General features: G+C 44.0%; 1 protein-coding gene across 1 annotated transcript in view; it reads right to left on the reverse strand.

The window, feature by feature from the left end:
• The window catches only part of Akap12 (A-kinase anchoring protein 12), a 90,047-nt gene that overhangs the window by 21,083 nt on the left and 55,213 nt on the right, over nucleotides 1–13,751 (reverse strand). The gene's annotated exons all lie outside the window — the stretch shown is intronic.

Here is a 13,751-nt window from a genome sequence, read left to right on the forward strand (position 1 = left end):
CCGCCTCCGGAGCGCAGCACCTCTCCCCAGACTTGGCCCAGCCGCGGGAGTCACGTGTCCACCCTACAGGAGAGAACCCTTCCCCGGCTGGTCTCCCTTAGTGGTCAGCTGGCTCCACAGACACCCACCGAGGGCTTGGAAGACGAGGGGATGAAAGCGACCCAGAGAGCAGCTTTTGATCTAAATGGTTACTTCATCCCTGGCTGACTTGCGCATCTCAACTTTTAAAATTATGTAAAGGAAACCACCGCACAGATACTAAAGTCTCCTTCAATTTTTAATACCGTGTTCTGCATCCTTCCATTTATTCTATGGCTGATGAGGGGCAAAACACTGCTCCCCTTTTCACACCTATGGTATTTTGTATTTCACTATCTGTTTCTCACATAGGCACCCAAATGCTGCCCTGATCTGAGGGATGGCAAATCGCAGTAGTCCTGTTTCCTGGACCACTGTTTGAGAACGGCTGTTACAAAGCAAACGTTGTCTTCAACATTTGATCAAGGCAACTTTTAAAAAGCAGAAATACTTAAGTATTCGACTGGCTAAATATTTAAATCAAACTATGCTCTAGTCCAATATATAGACATTATCATGCTTCTACTGAACAAGCCCATTATCAAGAAAAACAAGCAGAACTAAAAATTCAGGCCGGCATACAGGTACACGCCTGTAAAGTCCAGGTGCTCAGGAGGCTGAGGCTGGAGGGTCACAAGTTCAAGACCAGCCTCAGCAACTTAGCAAGACTCTGTCTCAAAATAAACAATTTAAAAAAGGCTGCGGATGTGGCTCAGTGGTTAGGTTCCCTGGGTTCAATCCCAGGTCCCAAAAAATAATAATATTTTTTTTTTTCAGAAATTTGGTGAAGGGGGGTCTGCTGGGACATAGGTCTGTAGTCTAGAATGCTGGTCTAGCATGTACCCAGGCCCTAAGGTTTATCTTCAGCACAGAAAGAGACAGAAACTTAAGTTGTGTTTTTTAAAAATAAGAAATTCAGGCAGCTCTAGAATTCGTCAGCTCTTTTTCAATGAAGCTTCAGATTTGTTCTACATAAAGTGATAAATGACAATTTATCACAGTTTTATAAACGGTTTTATATGCCAGGATTGTCAGGGTAGATCCATGAGGTCCCCTGCGTTTCCCCCTTCTTTTCATCTTTTTCCTATTTATCACTTCATGCCTTGCCTGTCTGACCCCATTAGCCTTGGCTCTTCCCCTAAGCAAACAAAGAGAAAAGTTTTACTATTGCTCTTTTCTTCAGACCGTGAAGATCACGTTCATTACTGCTTCAGCCGGGAGGGTGGGCGGCCTCCGCATGGGGCCAGAGTGGACACAGCAACCACTCGGTTGGAGGGAGAGCCAGAGAATCCAGGGAGAGAGGAAGCCCAGGCCAGAGGCGGGGTCTTGGCACGTCATTGCTCCTGTAGTCACCAGGCGGCGATGTGCACCACATTCAGGCCTAGAGTGAGCCAAATGAGGGCCACTTCGTTGTGGGCAATCAGAAATTAGCTTCAGTCTCTCCCCAAAACGTGACTTCCGTCTTTTATTCCCGCAAACACCCGACTCCGGCTGTAAATTTACATGTGTGTAGGGCGCAATGGGCCTTTTTCTGATGTAGTAAAGAGATTGTCTGGGGGCTGCTTCCAAACCTTTCCTCTTCCCTAGAGGATCCTCAACTTGAGTTCTCAAGTAGCTTCAGCTGTAATGAGAATCTGGTGTGTCTGAAATGCTGCTGGGCTAATGGCCCCTCTGCAGTCTCCATTAGGAGAGGGCAGAACAGCAGTTTCTCTCCTCCCAACGCCCATACCCCCCTCGCCGCCTGGGAGTGTCCTGGCTGAACAGCTCATGAAAAAGAAGCCTCTGGAGGTTGCATTAGTGTTCTTCACTAAATGAACCCTTTCTCAGGAGCCCGGGAAGCCTCCATCCTCAATCACTCCTCAGCACCAGCTGATGTGGACAGCATGTGGCTGTGACCCCATACCTCCATTGATTTCAACCTTCCCTACCTCTATCACCAGCACCTGCCTTTCTGTAAGTCCAAATTCAAAACGCAGGCCAAGTGATATCTAATTCACTGATCTGGAAAGGAAAAACATTTCACAAGTCACAAAGTTTAGGCCCCAAATGGCATTTTAAAAGGTGAATGTTTTACTCTCCAATCACGGCTCTTAAATTTTTTTTTTATGACACTGATGACGACACTAACACATCTGATTTGAGATTCTTAAAAGAGGCAGTTAAAAGTCACAAGGCTGAGCAATAGATAATGCAGCAAGTTGTTGACTGTCTCAGCAGACTGCTTTCCTTTGATCTCCACCTCTCAGAGCAATCAAGGCCAGCAAGCACCGCATGGCTGCCCAGCTAGCACCCCTGTGAGTGGATCTAAAGAAAAGTCATCAGCCAGGATAAGCAGAAAGAAAGTCTACACATAGGGACCATGTACAATGCAGGCAACTTTCCTTTGTTATAACTTCCATTCTCTGTTAGTTTTTGTGAAATCAGGGGTTTTTAGAGGTAGAACATCACTAACCAAAGCAAAAAATACAGGACGATGTTCATCAATTAGGTGGATGATGGAGGAAAAAAATGTTTCCAAAATCTGCATGGTTCCTCAAAAAATACTTAACAAGATGTTGCTCTATATTTATTATGCTAAACATCCAAGGACACAATTAGAGACTGTCCCGGCCTCAGAGAACTCAGTGGCAAATGGTGGGCAAACCAGAGGCTTAGGTGGGCATACTCTGATTTAGCTCATCTCTGGAAGTATGGGAGACAGACCACCTGGGGCTTGGACGTGGACATCGTTTGCAGAGTCAACGGCAGACAGGGGCAGAGGCGTGGAGAGTATAGCCACCAGGGCATCATGAGTGCCTCCCTGACAGCTGCATGCTCAGGTCTACTTCAGCAGGCCAGGTCGGGAGAGGAGGCCAGAGAGAACTGGAAATGAGGCTAGGAATATTACACTGGGGAGGGTGTAGAAGGACATCTGAAGAACTTTGTAACAATCCTACTTAAAAATAGGCAAAAAATGTGAATACAGTAGATGTTTCTCTATAGAAGATATAAAAAAAATGGCCAGTGAACACATGAAAAGATGTGGAACATCCTCAACCATTAGGGAAATGCAAATCAAAACCGCTTCACTCCCACTGGGATAAAGATGATCTAAAAGACAATGATCAAAAGGACAGCAATAGCCAGTGTGGTGGCACACACCTATAATCTCTGCTACTCAAAAGGTCGAGGCAAGAGGATCACAAGTTCAAAGCCAGCCTCAGCAACTTAGTGAGGCCCTAAGCAACCATCTCAAAATTAAAGAAAAAAAAAATTTTAAAGGACTAAGGATGTGGCTTAGTGGTAAAGTGCCCCTGGGTTCAATCCCAGATACAAAAGACAAAAAGACAACAATAACAAGGAAGAGAGAAAACTGGAAACCTCAGACACAGCTAACAGGAATGTTATATGGTGCAAATGCTTTGGAAATCAATCTGGTATGTTCTCAGAATGTTCAACGTAGATTTACAAGTTGAACTAGCAATTCTCCTAGATGGACACCTAAGAGAATGAACACCCATCCACATGCAAAAGCTTGCTCATGACTATTCACGGAGGCATTCACACAGCCACAGATTTCGGTATCTGTGGGGGTTTCTAGAATCAGACCTCGGGGATACCAGACACCAAGGGACAGCGGTATTATATGAGCTCACATATATGAGGTACCTATAAAAGTAGTCAAATAATCCATAGAGATGGAAGGTGGCATGATGACATCCAGGAGCTATGGGAGGGACAGTGGGGAGTTGCTGGGTGGGTTGGCTCAGAGTTTCAGTTTTGCAAGATGAAAACAGTCCTGGAGAATGCCTGCACAGCAGAGGGAATGTATTCACACCGCTGGTATTAAGATGGTAAATTTTATATTATGTGTATTTTACCCCCATGGATGGGGATATTTATAGGTAAAGATACACACACACACACACACACACACGTGCAGCATAGATCAAGAAAACCACAACAAGAGAAAGCATCACAGCAGAAATAGACAAGGAATGTTCTCCTCATGATTCCACAGCCTTGTGAAATTACTCAGAAGTCTCATTCCCAGGCAGGCAGGCAGTCCCTGGGAGCACTGACTGTGAAACCCTGTTCTCCAAAGCACCTAGTCCCTTGGGCCAGCTGCTTGGGAGCAGAGAATGGGCTTCAGGAGCACAGGCTTTGGGGCTTGGGACTGGGGTCTGCCCTGGGCACAAGGACTTCGCCAGATGGTTTAATGTCTTTGATCTTCAGCTTCCTCCTTTCAGGGGCTGTTGGCACAACACGCACAGAGCTCAGGAACCATCACCCACAGATACTTTAAATGGGTCAAATACATGTTCTGTGAATTACAGCTCACTGAAGCCAGTGTATTTGCTCATCCTTTTTTAAGAACTGTGCATGGATTCTAAAAACCACAGGAACCACTGGAGGTTTAGAGGCAGGGTTTGGTGGTCCAGGATTAGATCTGGTGATTTAGAAAAAGTAAGTGGGGAAGGAAATACAGAGAAATACACTCAAGGACTGGGAGCGATGGAGCAGATGTTGGAGGAAGGAGCAGAATGAGGGCACCAAGAACTGAAAGATGCTGCACAGCAACGGAAGCCAATCGTAGCCCTGCCCATCTGCGAGACATAATCCGAATAATGTCCAGGAAGTAAGAAAGGCCTGGACCCTGAGGAAGGGAATCTGAAAAGCACCCAAAGGCAGACAGAGATCAGAGGCAATTGAGGGGAAAGTGGTGTCAGACTCCAAATGCAGAGAGGACTTCAGGGCCAGGACACCGGGATGAATGACTACAATACAGACCAGGACTTTCTCTCTCTCTCTCTCTCTCTCTCTCTCTCTCTTTCCAGAAAGGGAGGGAACAAGGACCAATATACCAGAATAGGTCCACTAACTTCCTCCAAGGATGCCTAAGTATTTTATCCAAATAGGAGAGTCAGGGGCCAGAAAAATGAACTCCCATCATATCCAACCCTCCCTGGCCTTATCTTAAACTTGCTCTTCAACCTGGTGTTAATTATCCTTGGAGGAAAATAAGCCAAAAACCAGCAGCTGGAAAAGGACAGATAAAATCTAAGTAAGACACTATCTGCACCACTCTTCCTTCTTTAAAGTGCCCCCAAGATAACTGCTCCCGGGCTAGGGGGTCTAGCTCAATGGCAAAGTGCCTGCCTAGTCTGCAAGGCTAGCTACGCCAATTGCCCTGATCCAATTATTACACTGTGTACATAGAGTGAAATGTCCCACTGTACCCCATAAATATGTATAATTACTATGTGTCAAAAGTAAAAATATTGGGCTGGGGATGTGGCTCAGTGGTTAAGTGCCCAGGTTCAATCTCTGGTACCAAAAAAAAAAAAAAAAGTAAAAGTATTTCTAAAAACTATTAAAATTGGATAACTATATGAGAATAAATATAAATAAATGCACAGTCATTCTTCAGTATTTGCAAGGTTGATTCCCTGACTCATCTTCAAGATACCAAAATCTTCAGATTCTCAAGTCCCTTCTATAAAAGAGTGCTGTATTTTATGTAACCTACACACACAGCTTCCCAAATACCTTAAATAATCTTGACTACTTAAAATACCTAGTGCAATGCAAATTCTATATAATAGCTGATAGACTATCACTTGGGGAATAATGACAAAGAAAAAAGTCCTTATGTATTCAGTACACGCACAAACTCACTCATGCCCTCCCCCCTCCCCCACTAGAATTTTTTTTTTTTTTTGGTACCAGGGATAGAACCCAGGGGTGCTTAACCACTGAGGTACTCTCCTAACCCTTTTTATATTTTATCTTGAGACAGAGTCCAGCTAAGGTGCTTAGGGCCTCCCTAAGTTGCTGAAGCTGACCTTGAATTTGCTATCCTCCTGCCTCAGCCTCCTGAGCTGTTGGGATGGATTATAGGCGTGTGCCACCACTGGGCCTGGTTCCCTAGAATATTTTTTTGATTTAAGATCAATTGACTCCATAGCTGGTCGAGTCTGTGGATGTGAAGTCCTCTCTGAAACTAATCACCAGCAGATACCAAGGGACAACTGGACTTTAATTGGGTCAACTGCGCGTCATATCAATTATACCTAATAGAGTTGTTTTGTTTGCTCATGGCCACAGGCACTGAATCGAAACAGCGTGGACGAGTGAGACACAGGACAGCTGTGGGTGCTGGGCTCAACGTATTTTCAGGTCTCTGCCTCATACAATGAACACAGACAGATACCAACTGAAATTCCTTGTTGAAGTGTGTGTGTGTGTGTGTGTGTGTGTGTGTGTGTTCTACTGGGTTTGAACGGGCCTCACACATACTAAGAAAATGCTTTACCACTGAGCGACATCCCCAGTCCTTTTTACTTTTTATATTGAGATACAGTCTCACTGAGCTACTAAGTCTGAGTTTTGAACTTTCAATCCTCCTCCTCAGCCTCCTGAGACTGGAATTATTGGCATGCACCACTGCTCCCAGCCCCATTTTTTCTTTTCAAAATGCACATATACCTTCCCGTACACGAGGGGGAAGAGAATACTGAAAGAAAAGCAACAAAGACAAACCAAAGTAGAATTATGAGCAATTCCTATCTCAAGATTTTTCCACACTTTACAAATTCCTCTGCAACTCATCTTTATTACCTTTATGATTGGAAGTCAAACACACTAGCCTCAGGGCTGCGGGTTGTACGAAGTGGTCCAGGGCTACCTGGAAAGCCCTAAAACTCAAAGGTGCAAGACTTGGAGCATTATCTTTGATTTTCTCTCAATAATGGAAGATGGGAGCCTATATCCCCAGTCACAGGAGAGGCTGAGGCAGGAGGATCACTTGAGCCCACAAATTCAAGGCCAGCCTTAAGCAACATAGCTACACCCAATCTTTTTTTTTTTTTTTTAAAAGTCTAAATCTGTATCTTAAATTCTCCGATCAAGAGAACCTGAAAATAGATGAAAGTCTATTGAAAGCAAAGGGGATTCTTGAAAAATAATGAAATAAGAAAATATTTATTCTACCTAACGTGTTCAGCGACATAAAATAAAAATCAAATTCTCTGACTCAAACACTCTTAAAAGTCCTTTACACCCTGATATAGTGAGGTCAGTCAGCTTTCCATTACTATAACTAAAATATCTGACAAGAACAACTTAGAGAAGGAAGAGTTTATTTTGAGCTCATGGTTTCAGAGTCTGTGGTCAGCCAACTCCATTGCTCTCCTGAGCTGAGGCAGACCATCAGGGCAGAAGAAGGGCATGGTGGGGGAGAGCCGCTCCGTTCATGGCAGCCAGGAAGGAGAGAGAGACAAAAGCCAAGCACAAGATACAGTCCAAGGCCACAGCTCCAGTGACCTACATCTTCTTGCCAAGTCCCCACTTGCCTACAGTAACCACCCAGCAGTCTGCTCAAATTACTAATCCATCAAATGGACTAGTCCACCAATGAGCTTACAGCTCTCATCATCAAATCATTCCACTTAGGAGCATTCCTGTATTGCCTAACACGGGAGTTTTTCAGGGGACATTAAAGATCCAAATGGTAATAAAAGTCCAAAGAGGATTCTGAAGTCTGCAAAGCTGGTTTCTGGTCCCAGCTCTTCTGTTAGTTGTGCAGCCAGGGGCAGAGTATTTAAGTCCCTGAGCTTCCGCTAATGGGAGAATGAAAATACCTCCAAAGTACTGTTACTCTGAGGTGCTGGTGAAGGTCAACACCAGCACCAGCAAGTGTTTTGTTTGAGATGAGGTGTCTAATCCTGGGCTCAAGCAATCCTCCTACCTCAGCCTCCCAAGTATCTGGGACTACAGGAGCACATGCCCAGTTTGTGAGTATATTTTAGAAGTGGAATATTAGCTCTGCACTCTCAGTAAGGGAGATACTGCCCTCAACAGGATGAAAAACAAAATTAGTTTGGAAGAAAGACTAATCTTAACTTGTATAAAAACAAGAATGCCCTTTCATCACCAGTGTCTCAAGAACGCATTCATTATAAGCCAGGCACAGTAGCGCAAGCCTGTAATTCCAGCTGAGGCAGGAGAATCACAAGTTCAAGGCCAGCTTGGGAAATTTGGCAAGAGCCTGTCTCAAAATGCAAATTAAAAGGGCTGGAAAAGTAATTCAGTGGTAAGCATTTCTTATTTTTAAATATGGGTTCAATTTCCAATACTAAAAAGTGGTAGTAATAATAATAGTGTGAGCCCCAAGCCAGTCATGGAGGTGACAAACAGAAAAAAATAGCCACAATCAGAAAAAAATAAAATTAACAATTGAGGTTGATTTTAATACATTTTATATAACCCAATATATCCATGTTATGTCAACATGTACTTGGTAGGAAAAATTAATAATCTATTTTAGATTATTTTATTTTTTGTACCAAGTCTTTGAAATCTGGTATATACTTTACACACAGCACACCGCAAATCAGACGAACCACACTTAAGTATTCACATGGGGTCAGTGCACAGCTCTGAAACTACAAAAATAACTGAACATCCTTTCTGTATGCTCACAGGAATGAGTCCCAATGACAAATTTACCTCTGATTTGGCATCTCTGTCTCCAGATATGAATGACCAAAATACCCAATCACAGCATTCATCACTTACTACCTCCACGTACAACCTAGACAATTGGCCTTCAGTTTCCCCGTGTACAATCTAGAATTGACCTTCAGTCTCCCCAAGTGCAATCTAGAATTAGCTGTCAGTTCTCCACAGATGTCCTCAGAATCATTCAGGATATGCCCAAGTCCTACAAAAATACCCCTCCAACAAATCATTACTCAGGTACCCATGAAGGATCCCCCTCCTACAGCAAGATAAAAAACACACAACTAACTAATTTGCTTTGTCTACTGGAGTTCCTAGTGATCTCTAGGTGGCAAGAAGTTCAATTGCCTTGGTAGATTTACTTGGAACAGCTTTCTCACTGTCTCTTAATTGGGGTGAACATATTCAAATCCATGACTTTCTCTACACTTTCACTGTACAGGGACCAAGGGCTTCCATCCACATGATGTTTTACTTAAAAGCTCAACCTAGTAGTATATTTAGACTGGCTTCAAACATAAATGCAAAGAAAAAATGAACACTTGTAAAAGTAAAAAGCTCAATAAGTTTCCCAGGAGATGACTAGATGTTTATATTCTGAGAGGGTTACACAGAGTTTCCTGGGGGCAAAGGTACATGCAAGGGCACCATCTCAAACAAGCAGGGTTGAGTTTATACAGCGGGTATTGGAGTCCTCCATGCAGCCTCTCTTGGCTCCTATGATTCCAGCAACCAGACACACATACTGCAGGAGGGGGACAGAAGAGTCTCCGGGGAGTTGGGGGACATGAGGATAGAGAAGTTTGGATTGTCCTACGTCATCCTACAGGGATGGCCCCCATTGCTTCACCTTGCCCTGGGACACAGCAGCAAATTTTTAAATATGAGAAACCTGTCCCTAAATCAGACATGTAATGAAAACATTTAACTTGAAAGACCACAACAAAATAAAATAAACAGTATCAAACCAAAGAAGCAATTTTGAAGAAACAGACCATGCATAGTTTAAATAAACATTTTAAAAAGAAATCCTGGACTGGGTTGTGGCTCAATGGTAGAGTGCTCACCTAGCACGTGCGAGGAGGCCCTGGGTTCGATCCTCAGCACCACATAAAAATAAATAAACAAAATAAAGGTATTGTATACAACTAAAAAATAAATATTAAAAAAGAAAGAAAGAAAAGAAATCCTGAGGCTGGAGTGTAGCCCAGAGGTAGAGCACCAGCCCAGCAGGTACAAGGCCTTGGTTTCCATCTCCAGTGCCACACACACCAAAATTCTATGCTGACTTCAGCGGCACAAATACTAAAGTTGGAACTGTATAGAGAGGACTGGCAAGACCCCTATTCAAAGATGTCATGCAAATTCCTGGGCATTGCATACTCAATAATAAAAATAAATGCTAATAGTGAGAGACCAAAAATATTGCAGCCGGCGGGTGGGGGGAAGGGACACATTCAAAAGAGAGTATATAGATACGCGGCCCCCAATATGGGTTCCTAGAATTTTTTTTTTTTCTTTTTTGATACAGAAGATTGAACTCAGGGGCCCTTGACCGCTGAACCACATTCCCAACCCTATTTTGTATTTTATTTAGGACAGGGCCTCACTGAATTGCTTAGCACCTAGTTTTTTTTGCTGAGACTCGGTTTGAACTCACAATCCTCCTGTCTCAGCCTCCCAAGCCGCTGGGATTACAGATGTGTGTCACTGCACCTGGCAGTTGTTAGAATTAAAAAAAAAAAAAAGTAGTAATTAATATGAAGTATAGACTTGAGAATATTTTTCCAGAAAATAGAGACAAATACAGTGCAACAAAAAATGAGGGAGGAGGGATTTTTAAATCGTCTAGAAGGTCTAACATCTGAATAATAGTAATTCTAGAGGAGAATAAAGAAAAACAAGAGAATTAGAAAAAAAAATTTTTCAGAAATGAAGGATATGGGTTTCTAGCTGGAAGAGCTCAGCAAATTGGATGGAAATGGATTCACAAGGAGATTTGTCTGTGTGGGCAGGGGGTGCTGGGGATTGAACCCAGGGCCTTGTGCATGCGAGGCAGGCACTCTACCAACTGAGCTATGTCCTCATCCCTTCTCATGGAGATTTATTGCTCATAGGTGCTGGATCAGACTGGAGGACTCTGGGAGCCACAGGAAGGATTAAGACTTAGAAGGGCATGGGGTTCCACAGCAGCACATCCACACAGATGTCCCAGGTAGAATCCTAATGTGCCCAAACACACCAAAGAGAAATGAGCTCTGCAATTCAGCGAGACCCTGTCTCTAAATAAAATACAAAAACACCCAGGACCAAGACTTTCACAAGCACGAGGAAAACATTGTACTTTGGTGAAAAGTTCCTTCATGGGGTGTCCTGGTCTGCTTTGGGCAGCTGTGGTTAATCACTATACAGCAATAGCTTCTAGACAACCGATATTCATTGGGTCTTGGGAAGCAGACTCCTCATTTCTCATGTCTGTCCATAGGTGGTGAAAGGGAACAAGACAAGTCTCTGGGTCCCTTTTATAAAGCCACTCAGTCCACCAGGAGGGCTCTGGCCTTAAGACCAAAGTACCACCCAAAAGCGCTACACACAGTTAGGATCACTTGGGGGTAGGATTTCAACATATGAACAGGAGTGGGTGACATAAATATTTAGTCCATAACACTGAGGTCCTGGGCTTAGGATGGCAGATTCATATTCCGCATTCTGCTGCGGAATATGAATCTTCTCCTTTATTTAGACTCAACAATCATTTGGAGAGTGGGGATTCTCTTACCCTTTCCTCTAGTTACTGTATTGTGTAAGGCTGTCCTGCTAATGATTATTTCAATAATGATAATGATTAAATCATCTAGAAGGTCTACCATCTGAATAATAGTAATTCTATAGGAGAACAAAGAAAAACAAGAGAATTGGAAAAAATAATTTATCAGAAATGAGGCCAGTACCAAAAGAGTGACTGATAATTCAGGAGCTAGAAACACATGAACACACATCAATATTTTCTTTTTCCTTGATAAGAGGGCTCTTCTATACAACCAGTCAATGATTTGCCTCTTTTAACCAATTTCTTCAGTACACAATATTTGATTCAAACCAAGATATTCTCATGGTTTAAAGAGTTTGAGAAGACGGGTGGCACAAGCCTGTAATCCCAGCAGCTGGGGAGGCTGAGACAGGAGAATTGTGAGTTCAAACCAGAGCCAGCCTCAGCAACTTAGTGAGGCCCTAAGCAACTCAGTGAGACCCTGTCTCTAAATAAACACAAAAAAGGGCTGGGGGTGTGGCCCAGTGGTTAAGCACCCTGGGTTCAATCCCTGTTTGTTTTTGGTTTTTTTTGTTTTGTTTTTTTTTTTTAGAAATAAACTCTTCTTAAAAACTGGGAGAATGGAAAGGGAAACCCAGCTAGGCTTGGCAAGACTCCATCCAGTAAGTTCTTATTGGAAAGAGCACAGAAGTCTGGGCACTTTTCTCGTAATGCGAGGCAGCTATTTTCTCTGGAGATGTTTTGCTAGAGAAGAAAAGATGAGAGAAAGAGTGATGGATGTGTGGGATTCTTAGAGGGCTGCCCTGTGGAAAGGGGGAGCCGGTTCCACGGAGTTCCAGAAGGCAGCACTGGGTGAGGAAAGGGCAGAGGGAGGCACATTTGCACTCCCAGAGAATGAACCACCTCCTTTTATGGAGAAAACTCCCCCAACTCTTCCAGTATACAGCAGAAGAGCCTCCTACTTGGGGGCAGGGGCTGGTGACGTCAGAGCTCCTTTCTACTAAGGCTGCTCGTCCCAAGGGGGGCTTTTTCCAGTCGGACAGTCACGGAGGCCAAGCTGTCCAGGCTCAGCTGAGTCCCCTCAGTTTCACGCGCTGAAGTCTGAATCCCCGGCACCTTGCAGGGAGGACCTGAAACTATGAGCCCAACTGTGGGGCCCTAATCCAGTCCAACTGGTGTCCTTATGAGAAGACATCTGGACACACAGACGCCAGGGATGCACAAAGGAGGGACCATGCGAGGACACGGCAAGAAGACAGCCGTGTGCAAGCCAAGGGCAGAGGCCTGGGGAACCACACTGGCCAGCCTCCTGACCTTGGACTTCCAGCCTTCGGGACTGCGGGAAGACAAAGGTCTCCTGTTAGGCCACCAGCTAGTGTCCAACATGGCAGCCTGGCAAATAACTCAGCAGGGTGACGGCCTCGGGCGACGTGTCTTCTCAACCCTGCATGGCCATGGGAAGGCCCATTAAAGCAACAGTTCATTGATGAATTAACCCTAGCACGTATGGAATTTTCACCTGAACAATGAAGGTATAGACTATTAAGAGGGTGAGAGACAACTTCATATCACTCTGTATTGTCTCCTGAACTACAAAAGCAATTTGAGAAAACTGAAGGCATGGTACTCAGGAACCAGCCTTAATGGATAGGCTAAAAAGCTGAATTTTAACACAATCAAAGCACGTTAGATGTAGGTTCGAAGGTGCCAAAATGAAATCCAGTAACTGTATAATTAAAACGCACCAATTAAAAAAAAATATGAATTTTAAGCCCAGAAAGCACATCTTTGGACATTATCAAAATATCCTTTTTATAAAATATAGGGACGTTGTGTTCCAGAATGTCTCATTGCCAGCACCACTGGGAGGCCACCACAGGGGGAGAAAGGGGTGCCATTCACTCTGAACATGAGGCAGTCTTTGAGGAAAACCTAAAGGATTCTCATTAAGTAAGTAAAATGGCAGAGGAGGTCTGAACTCCAAATTCCTATGTTGAAACCCACGGCCAAGGTGGTGAGAGGTGGCGAGAGGTGGTGAGAGGTGGCGAGAGGTGGTGAGAGGTGGTGAGAGGTGGTGAGAGGTGGAGAGGGCAGAGCCCTCCTGCGTGGGATCAGTGCCTTTGGGAAGAAGCCTAAAGGAGTTTAGGGGTCCCTTTGCCTTCAGCCACACGAGGACACACAGATGGCGCCTCCGTGAGAAAGTAGGTCCCCCCAGGCATAGAAGCTGCTGGCACCTTCATCTTGGGTTTCCCAGACTCAAGAACTGTGTGCAGTAAGTTTCTGTTGTTTATAAATTATGGAGTCTAAGGCATTTTGTAGTAGCAGCCAATGAACAAGGCCAATGCTAAAATAATTGGACATTTCCATTAATAGCTTAGTCACCATTCAAGAGCATTCATCA

The sequence above is a fragment of the Urocitellus parryii genome, chromosome 8, assembly GCF_045843805.1.
Source record: "Urocitellus parryii isolate mUroPar1 chromosome 8, mUroPar1.hap1, whole genome shotgun sequence".
NCBI lineage: Eukaryota > Metazoa > Chordata > Mammalia > Rodentia > Sciuridae > Urocitellus > Urocitellus parryii.